The sequence below is a fragment of the Mytilus edulis genome, chromosome 9 (genome assembly GCF_963676685.1).
Source record: "Mytilus edulis chromosome 9, xbMytEdul2.2, whole genome shotgun sequence".
Taxonomy (NCBI): Eukaryota; Metazoa; Mollusca; class Bivalvia; order Mytilida; family Mytilidae; genus Mytilus; species Mytilus edulis.
Window position 1 is genome coordinate 86,337,008 of NC_092352.1, and position 11,857 is coordinate 86,348,864.

Consider the following 11,857-nt stretch of genomic DNA (forward strand, 5'->3'; position numbering starts at 1 on the left):
TTCTTTGAAAATGTGAAAGGCGTATCAAGCGCTCATTGTGCTCATGCCACAGCTGTTTATTTTTCTAAATCATCCAACTGAATAAGAGTGGCTTCAACATATAGATACGGGTCAAAATTATAAATATTGTAATGGCAGCTTTTTAGAAAGTGTAAAAAAAAATCAGTAAAAAACTAACACATGCTACATAAGGACCACATAAGCTGGTTAGCAAAGTCCTGTATGCTTTCTGTTACAACCACTTACCAAACAGCACTATTTTGATGTATCTGGCAGGTTTTGGTATTTCAGCTGAGTTTTTTGTTTAGGATATCTTAAACATGATGTGACCAAAACTTCTTGATTAACTTCCCTAACCCATAACTCTTAACAAGAGAAAATGAAGTTTGGTGAATCGTGAAATCAGGGCCTTAAATGTAATTAAGCATACTAAAAAGCTCATGCCATAATGCACATTCGAAGTAATTTTAAAGTTAATATGCAAAAACTTCATAATAGTTTACTGTAACCAAAAACCTACAACCTGAGAATAGACGAATGAAAGGTCAGACACACAGACCAGAAAGCATAATATATTTTTAGATATTTTGACCTTTGTCTGTCTTTTTGTCCCGCCTTGAGGGAGTCAAAAAGCAGGACCAGTACGCCCTGTCAACAAAGTTAGTTTGTGAGTGGTTTGTGGTGAACCACAAGTGGTGGATCTATCATATTTGGTATGCTGTGTATTAGCATTGGCACATCTCATTTCCATGGAGATAATTTGATCCTGCCACCTTAGTCATGGTCTATTGACTGAAAATTTTGCTAAGTTAATGTATTAGTTAGTGATTAGGTCAGTTTAAAGTGGTAGGCCAATGTGAATTGATAATCAGTTGTTTAAGCATCAGCACATTTCATTTCCATCGAGAATATTTGGCCCAACCCCTCAGTCATGGTCTATCTACGTTGAAACTTTTGCTTAGTTTACATGTATTAGTTTGTGGTTAGAACATTTTAAGATGAACTACTAATGTTTAGTCGATGATATTTGGTATGCAAGTTAATTGGCATTTACAAGTATCGACTCTGTGGAGATTACAGAGTCCCACTCCCTTTTCATGGTTCATTGTCTTTGAAACCTTAGATGACAAGTTAATGTTTGTGTTGTCGGTTTGTTAAAAAGGAAAGACTTATGAAAAGTCAATGTTTTAGCAATGGTGCATCTCATTTACATGAAGATTGTTTAGCCGTGTCCTTCAGTCATGGTTCATTGACTTTGAATATTTGCATAATTTATGTAACTTTTTAGAGTATTGCTATTTCAATTTCAACATTTACATAAACAAAATTACAAAAAAACGGGAGATATCTCTGTGATAACAGTTTATTAAAAAATTAACGCCATATTGTTACAATGAGGCTGTGAAGAAAAATGCAACTTGTAAATCATAATTACATTTGTATGATTTGAAACATGCATAAATGTTAAATTATTTTAAGATTATGGTTTAGGCTGTAATATTCTTATTCCACCATAGGGATTGAAACATTTACATGAAAAAATCTATAATGAATACTAGCCCTTTTAATATAACTTCTGCTCATTGGGTCTGTAAACTTTCCTCACAAAATTTTTAACATGATTGACGCTTGACGTCATTATATATTTTGAAACAAAAGTATTTTAATGGACCTAATGGTACGAAAATATTAAAGCGTCCCGCAAATTTCAGATTATACTTTACATGCATCCATGACATGTTGATCTTTTATCAGTACTATCCCAGTTGATAACCATCGTATGATGATTGACAAATCAGTATCTATTTGACCTCAGTCAAGTTTTTGACAAGTTTCTAAGTTAATAAAACTGTCTATTAATTATCACGAAAAGAAGTATTGGTAATTACTACGCCGTGACCTGAAGGACTGGCCAATAATACTGTAAACACTTAAACACTTAACATGTTAAAAGTTGAATACTGAAATGATCTTGAAGATATAAACTATAATAATTAGGTAACTATATCAGTTGTCAACAAAAGTAGTAAACAAATAAAGACATACCCAGTTTACACTGTATCAGATAAAGCTCACTTACATATATCAACAAGAACGTATGACCAAGTTTAAGTCATTTTAATAAGGTGACGAACCCATTTTCAGAAAATTGTGGTAACTCCATGTATTTGAAATCGACACCCCTTTTGAGATTAACTACAGAAATGGGTATACCTTTGTAGTATTTTAAAGATAAAACACACGGTTCCAAGTCGGGAACCTATCAAATCGTTGTTTTCAAAATCACGCCTTTTTGTTGTCCACCCCCGCCCCTATCACCCGTTTCTTCTCTTTTCCTTTTGGGGGAGATTCTGTGATGGTAGCATGGCTTAATTTGTTCATCAATTGGTCGACATTTTCACCAATATGAAATGCTAGTTCTGAAAAGGTAAATTGTTTCAACATCTTTAGAAATAAACACTAAAATTCTGTTATATCAAATTTACAAGCTACCGGTTCTATCGGCTTTAACTAATGTTGTGACCTAACAACAAATTCCCTTTGCGCGTCTCTCCACGAGCAAGAATTAGCAGTATTTTACATCGAACTAATGAATTCCATTTATTTTGAAATCCATGGGACTGATCTTCCCATGAACTAATTACGATAGATCTTAGTACATCTTAAACTATTTTTTATCTTAAGTTTCTATAAATACATGAGCTTTGTACAAATCCTTTGGAAGAATTGGTCCGTGGATTAGCTTTAACATACCATGTTACATCGTTGTATGTGCTAGGGAACATTTAGCACTATGAATATGTTTTGTCTGGAACTGTACAAAAGTGAAAGATTCCAGGTTCATTGATAAAACTAAGACACACCAAATTGAAAAAAAGCAAACTATGAAAATTCAACATGTAATGTTTCTGTAAGTTACAAGCAAAAAAACCAAACATCAATAAACGTTTGTAGGCTGTTAGTCTACTACTAAGTCAGTGTCTTCTTTAAAAAAAAAAAAAAAAAAAAACCAAAATGTGTGTCCTACGCCAGAAGTAGCTTATCTGTGCATTTTTTCTCCATGTTTTATCAATATTAGAAAAAAAATGACATAAAGGGACGTCCCTTCATGCAAGTAGACGGTGATGGAAGAAACAAAATTTAAATGACAATTATTTCACTACTTCATATTTTATTTTTCATTAATTCGATTTTCAATTTTCAGAAAACCATATATTGATATGGTTATCAAATCAACCTTTAATTATTATACTATCATATTTCAAAAGATGATTTATAAATATAAAGATGCATTGCTTTTATAAATATATTTATATAATTTATACAATATTTATCTGAATGAACTGAATGATAACTAGTACAATTATTATCAACTGCCACCCTATGATCACAATAAATATGTATATGGTCCTACTCGTACACTGATAGTAATATTGTGACATTAATTTGAAATGGATTACATTTATACGTACCTTTGTATCTTCTTTTGTTCTCTGTTTATGGTAAGATATATAACAAATATAACTTTAATAGAAAACTGGCACTAGGGAGGAACTCTTCAGGAAGCATTAATTTATAATTCGCTTATGGCTAATGGTGATCTATGTCAGATGTCAATGTTAGCTGATATGATATAGCTATTTTATGTGTGCGAGTTCAGTGCAGCTCAATCTCTTTTTTTTGAAAATCTTTTTCGCTGCAATGCAAATATTGATTTATAAAGTTAAAATAAATAAGTTTATCATAAATGCTTTGTGAAAATAAAATAAAAGAAAACCATACACCATGATATCTTTGATTTATAAGTTGAGTTTGCTTTTTCATGCTTTTCCTAAATGTTAAGGATTAGTTTTATTCGATGTACACGGAATGTCATTTAATATAATTTTTCTGTCAAAATTTATAAATGTTAACAAAGTGCAATCTACATTTGTAGGTTATTGAAATGATACACACCTAATCTGTCCATATTTTTTTTTATAAAATGTTGAAAAATTGATTGTGAATATAAGGACATGCATACTTAAATTTAAGCGACCTCAACACAACTATAAAATTTTATAAGAAATACAAGGCATATATACACCAGATGTGCGTTTCTTCTACAAAAAAGTTAAGACAACAAAGCACGTTATTTGTCATTTTTTTGATATTCTTTTTAATATTTCTTTTTTTTTCTAATAAAAGAGAAGCTTTTGGACTCTCACAGTCTATGATGACTAGAATAAAATTTCAGTCTGAATATCCTAACACAGAAAATGGAATAAATTCTCATTATTTTTTTTTGATGTTGGAAACATGACAAAAAATTTCATCGAACTACCAACGCCCAAAACAGCTGACTGCTATTGATGACACTGGGCAGGTCATGTTTTTCTATATGCATACATGGGTCGGAAAATACAACCAGACCAAAAATATTTCCGCAAATTTAAGCATCTACTATAAAGTGGACTTCAATTTTCAAAAATGAAAATATTGAACTTTAAGAATTTCAATGTTTTAAACAATTTCAGTCCGCTTTTTTTTTTTTACAAAATTGGTATGATAAATCGGTTATTAATAGATATATAAAAAATGTATAAAGAGAAGATGTGGTATGATTGCCAATGAGACAACTCTCCACAAAACACCAAATTACACAGAAATTAACAGTTATAGGTAACCGTACGACCTTAAACAATGAGCAAAGCCCGTACCACATAGTCAGCTATAAAAGTCCCCAAAATAACAAATGTAAAACAATTTAAACGAGAAGATAACTTCCAAAATGTACGAATTTTTTTAACGAAAAATAATTATGTAACACAGAAATAAACGACAACATCTGTATTTCAGACTCCCTCCTGACCTGGGACAGGCACATACATACATAATATGTCGGGCTTAAACATGTCAGCGGGATCCCAACCCTCCCCTAACATTGTACAGTGGTTTAACAGTGGTTTAAATCAGTTAAAAAAGACTTTAATAACGGATTTACAAACTCGATGCATGAAATGTTGACTGGGAGTACTTGTGTGTCAAATGTATTATTTTCGTCCTCTACAGAAAAATTGCCCAAATGAAGAATTAATGTATTTTATAAAAATTGGCTTGTAAGGTAAGGTCACGTTTAAACTATAAAGTTCATGTCAAGCTGTATTCAAAAAATATGTACACATAAACTTGTACTATATTCATGTACTGTATACTGTATATTTATATTTCTTGGATTTTAAAAAGGACTCTACTTATAAATATTCTAAAAATATCGGTCAAAATAAAAAAAAACAGTTTTTATTTTTTTGTATGTATCGAGTATTCTAGTCGTATGTGAAACAAAAGTTTACAATAATACTTGTATATTGGCCCAATTTTTTTTGGACACAAAGATAAGATTAAAATGTTTCCGCATTTTATGATCTACCTCCTACATTATTTTGAAAACAACCCATCGATTGTCAGACATGAAAATTTTTATATAAATATTAGATAGAAGCCTTATTAAACATTGTCAATTAAATTTTGTCCCACGAACTGTTGTACTCGTGGTATTTGCACATGTTGCATGAAATAAAGTTCCTTTTTATGATTAAAAATATAATATTGTACTCGTTTGTATAAACCAATAAAAGCACATATTCGACTTGTTGAACCATTGCATTTAATTGTTACTTTATATACTGTAACTTTCAATCATCATTCGCTGAAAAGTAATGAAATAATATAAATACCTGTATAATTTGATCAAGTGTTCTGATCGCTTGTCAGAGAAGAGATCAGCGATTACTAGCCGGGTATCTCTCGATGCCTTAAAAGACTTATCAGAAGGACCCTTTTGATTATAGTACAATAGGGGTAATGCATTTACCTGCAATTGAATATAATTCAAAACAGAAATGAAAGAAAACAAATTTTGGCTACACCTTTCAAGAAAACAGTTATAAATCAATAGCGGAAATCAGTGGACGACGGCGGGGAGCATTTTATGATGGCGATACGCTATGATAAATAGGGTCGTGGATATCCCTGCATATATCTAAAACTAAATTTGAAAGATGTGTTGCCAATATATTGATACCCTAAACACCTAGAAAATGAATACTGAAATGAACTTAAAGGTATAAAACAGCGATTAGATAATGAGTGGTATATAAATAAAGACATTCCCAGTAAACACTGTATCAGATATCACTCACTTACATATATCAACAAGAACGTATGACCAAGTTTAAGACGTTTTAATGAGGTTACGAACCCATTAAAAAAAAACCAATGGTACTTACATGTATTGTAATCGACGACCCTTTTACTGTAACATAGTTTATTTCAGAAAATGGCATGCTTTTGTCGTATTTTGAAAATTTAACACACTGTTCCAAGTCAGGAACCTCCCGTCCAGTCGTTTTCTTCAAAATCACGCATTGTAGTTAAACATTAATTGTTTTTTCCCAGTTTTCCCCCTGATCGTCCTTTGGAAAGGATTTGGTGATGGTAACACACTTTTGTTTTATTATTTTTTTGTCTTTTTTCACCGATATACAATGCTGGTGATGAAATTTAGGTAAATTTTGTGTCAATAATTTTAGGAATAAACACTTAAATTTATGATAAGTAGCTTATCTATCGCATTCGTTCTCGAATGAATAACACATGAAATTACTATAGGTATCAATTAAATTGGTTTTTTTATACTAATATTGTAATATCACAACTCATTCCATTAGCTCCTCCCTCTTCGAACACGAACAGTATTTATCGTCGAAATGATCTATTCCAGTTATGTTGAAATCACTGGTATTGAGCTTCAAGAACTAATTATGACCCTATTACAATGTATGTATATGCAAAGGAACATTATACTCATTGATATGGTTATATTTATAAATTAACTGTTTCCCAAAAATTTTGAATTTTTGAAATACTAATATTTTTCTACCTTATGCTTTTGCTAAATTACCGTAGCTGTATTTGTTTTTTTTAAAGGAATTTTGGTCCTCAATGCTCTTCAAAATCATACGTTATTCGGCCTTTTTAACTTTTTTTTGGATTTGAGCGTCACTTATATTTCAAATTGTAGATTAACATGAATATTTTTGAAGCAAAAATGATATTAAATAGAACTCTGTGTACATTGAATAAAACTTATCCTTAACGTTCAGGAAAAGTTTCAAAAAGCAAACCCATGCAGTCAATAAACCAATGATAGCATGGTGTTTGTTATTTTTGTTTTCACAAAAAGTTTTAATGAAACAAAACTAAGTAGATTTTAAGAAAATAAATTACTTTTCTGCGTGACATGTTCTTCAAGTTGACAGATATGAAAAGTCAGTAATGGAACACATATTTTTACATTACTTCACTTTTTCTTTTTAAAGTTCTTTATATTCCTTTTTTTAAATCATCAAAGGTGGTCGTTCAATTTCGAGGCAACCATTCAATAGTAGTCAAAATAACATTTAATTATCATACTATTACATTTGAAAAGATGATTTATAAATATAAAGATGCATTGCTGTTATCAATATATTTATATAATATATAAAATGACTGAATAAATAGTCAACGATTAATCTTACAGGGCGATGGATCATGTAATATGATTCTGTACACTACAAAATATAATATATAACAAGTCAAAAAGGGTACAACATCACCATTAAATAACTATAAAATGAACAAATATTAGATATTTCGGATAACAGATATCCTTCTTCGGTAATAGCACGATGTAAAATGAATCATGTCAATATATTCAAATTGAGACACTATCAAAATCTTGAACGTTTATACAATTTAAGCGGACACCACAGACGCTGGTACAATTTTAAAATTTCTAAACACAGCATTATATAATATATAATATATATTTATATACAATAGTTATCTGAATGATCTGAATGATAACTAGTACAGTTATTATCAACTGCCACCCTATAATCACAATAAATATGTATATGGTCATACTCGTACACTGTTAGTAATATTGTGACATTAATTTGAAATTGGTTACATTAGGTACATTTATATATTCGTATCTTTATATATGGTAAGATATATTACAAATATAACTTTAATAGAAAACTAAATTTAAGTTAAACTAGGGAGGAATTCTACAGGAACCATGAGTTTACAATTTGCTTATGGCTAATGCTAATTTATGCAAGTTGTCAGTGTTAGCTGATATAATATAGCTATCTTAATGTGCGCGAGTTCAGTTCAGCTCAATAGTTTGTCACTGCCATGCAAATATGGATTTCAGTTAAGAAAGATAAGTTTGAAATATTTAAAAAAAAAAAAAAAGTTTTGTGAAAATAAAAATAACATACATTCATTTTTTTTTATATAAATAAGGCCGTTAGTTTTCTCGTTTAAATTGTTTTACATTGTCTTATTGGGGCCTTTTATAGCTGACTATGCGGTGTGGGCTTTGCTCATTGTTGAAGGCCGGACGGTGACCTATAGTTGTTAATGTCTGTGTCATTTTGGTCTCTTTTGGACATTTGTCTCATTGGCAATCATACTACATCTTCCTTTTTATACACATGTTATCTTTGATTCATTAGCTTGGTTTGTATTTTGATGCTTTTCCTGAACTTTAAGGGTAAGTTATATTCGATGTACACGGAGTTCTATTTAATATCATTTTTATTTCAAAATTATATATGTTAATCTAAATTTTGAAATATAATAACATTTCATCATTTAATACACAGATTTAAGAAAAAAATTAAGAATTATTTTTCAAAAGCTTTTTGGTTTACACTAATGACTTGACCGAATGACAGGACAATGGCAGGACCAATTCGACAATGACAGGACCAAACGAAAAAAAAACCTTTTTATCAATCACTAGTCATAAGTCATAAGTGTAACCCACAAAAACTACCGTTATTTTGATGATATATTTTCGTTAAATAATCTAGAGTTCTCTAAATATACTACTGAAATTTACCCAAATGAACTTACTTTATATATTTTTAACATAAACAACAGAAGTTGTCCTTTTCCATATTTAGACATTTAAATTTCTAAAGATAAACTCTATACTGACATGTACGATAAAAGAGAAGATTTTTTATTCCCTATTGTTCATTTTTCTTTATTAGACGGCGATGTTCCATTGACTTCATCATACGGTGTTTATATATCCCAACTCGTTCGTTATGCCTGTGTGTGAAGTGATGTCATAGTTTAAACGAACGCAATCAATGCATCACTGGTCAATCATTAAGTCAGGGATTAACTTACTTACTTAATCCTCTTCGTGCGTACTTGCACATGAGGCCACTACCAAAGTTGGGGATTTCGTTACCATAATTTACCTAAAACTTTTACTTAATTCTTTCATAGATACAAAGATTTGATAAGTAAATTTGGATGTATTTATTAAAAACGGTATATCGCATCCTAAATTTTATGGTAATGTTGTACGTTAAGCGGGGAAATCACTACCGGTATACGATCAGTGTAAACTCATCGCACCATTAAACAAACTTATTAATAGTCAATCTAATCAAATTTGTTATAAGATCTTTAAGTATTTTTTTATATTGGCAAAACTATCGATTTTGTCATTAACAAATTAAAACATAACTAAATTTGTATTCTTTTCGAATGTTTTGTATGTATAAATACACAGCCAAAGTTACTTTCTACAGGTTTTCACTTTGTAAATACAGCTGTTTCACAAGCCACGCATCTTTTGGAGAGATATTTTATAATCATAGGATATGTCAATTTGTTAACTCGTACTGGTTCAAAGATAGCGCTCTGTGTTTCAATTCATGGAGACATAACATGCAAATGTTACCAGTATAGAAAAAAATGATAGCACCTAAAATTTAATTCTTAAGAGGGTCAAAAATGGAGGTAAAGGGAGTATAGAATTTTAATATAAGTTTAAACTCTTAAAAGTTCAGGGCATATAATGTTGAAAATATGCCACACAGCCCTATATTTTGACCTTTGAATGAAATAGCAGTGCATATCAATTTTCCGTACTGGCGTATCATTTTGTATGAAAATTTCTAGTAAAATTGGGAGAGATGTCGCCGCAAAGTGAGTTTCTATGGGAAATTGCATTATCTATATTTACAGAATTGCAACCTATATAGAGATTGCTTTCTATATAATTATAACATTATACATATAAATATCATACACTTACTGACTGGACGTTCCCTAAAAAAAAATTGAGGTGACCTCTAAAGACTGCCGACGGTCATAACACCTGATACAAACATAAATCTAAATAGATAGTGATCACGTGCAATTGATTTTTTCTTAGTAATTTTGTAAATCGTATGTTTATCATCGATGTAACCTGTATACAAATAGCTGAATACATACGTAACCTGTTCAATTCAGGGGTTAAATTGAATGTCTTATTAATACGGTTTGAATGAGGTTAAACTATTCATTTGCAAGTGAATAATTCATCAGCGATGTTTCTTAGCTTATTTTGACAAAATTGAAACACATTGGTTTCTTTAAGCGACTTTTATTTCTATATTTCGCTCTCCTTAATGATTGAACAAAGAAAAGTATTTTTTTCAATATCTTGTAGATATTTCCCTTTAGATACTATTAAATTTGCAATAATCATTACCGATAACGTATGGTATTTGTGATATCTATTACACAGATTGTGTTTTAAAAATTACTTTTAGTTAGGATCACCTCTACGTGGCTCTCTTTTAGAAGAAATACACAATAAGAATATAGACAAGTGACAAAAAGGAAAGGTATACTTTTAATTTACGTTGTGCCTAAAAATAACTATAGACTATATTCTTTCATTCTTTTAACGACAAAATTATTATTATACCTCTACCTGTGTGACGTTTATATTTTGACCTGAAACGCGCGATTCTGCTTCAGAGTCAATATTAAACTAACCATTCGGTCCCAGTACTTAAAATATTTCAGTCGTTTATGGGTGGATTTAACATTGATAAATAAATTCAAAAATAAAAGGTAATGAATGATATTGCTTAATTTGATATATGTCTGTTTGTGCTTTCCCCCATTTCCTCCCATTTCCATTTTACTTTTCGTGCTTCTTTGTTAAATATTTGTTTTTATTTCTATTAAGATATGTGCTGTACTTGTACATCATGGCATTATGTTATTGTTCAGGATATTCTCGTATTCTTGTCTTTCATTTTTCCAATGTACTATGTCCATATGCTTTTTTGGTGTTACTTTGATACATATAGCGTGGCTCTGTACTTATACTTCCGGTTATTGTGTTATTGTAAAACATGTTTGTATGCTTGTCGTTGCTTTTTCCTATGTGCTTTGTCTATATGTCTTTTTGTGTTCTTTTGATACATACATGACGTGGTTCTGTACTCATACATCCCGTCATTGTGTTATTGCACTATAGTAAAGTTGTGTATTGTTATCTTTAAATTTTGCTAATAAACTTGGTCTTTACACCATTTTGTGCTTCTTTGTTAGATATTTGTTGTTGTATTTTTTGGGTTGTTTTTTGTGATTAGGATTATAACACAATGATTACTGCTGTACCTCTATTTTTCTCATTTTTACCTAATATGTCTGTCTATTTTTATCACGCATCGTTGTCAGTAAAATGGAATTTGATGCGACTGACATAAAAGTGGAAGGTTTAGCTAGTTAGAAAACCAGGTTCAATCCGCTATTTTCTACATATAAAAAAATGCCTTTACCCAGTTAGGAATATGACAGTTGTTATCCATTCGTTTGAATCGTTTTATCTTTTGATATCGCCACCTCGGAGTTCAGTATTTTTGTGATTTTTTTTTTCACTGTTTGAATTTCCAAAAAAATTATTGAAAATATTATTAGCACACACTTAAGATTCTGCATTTATCTTTTAAGGTTCTTA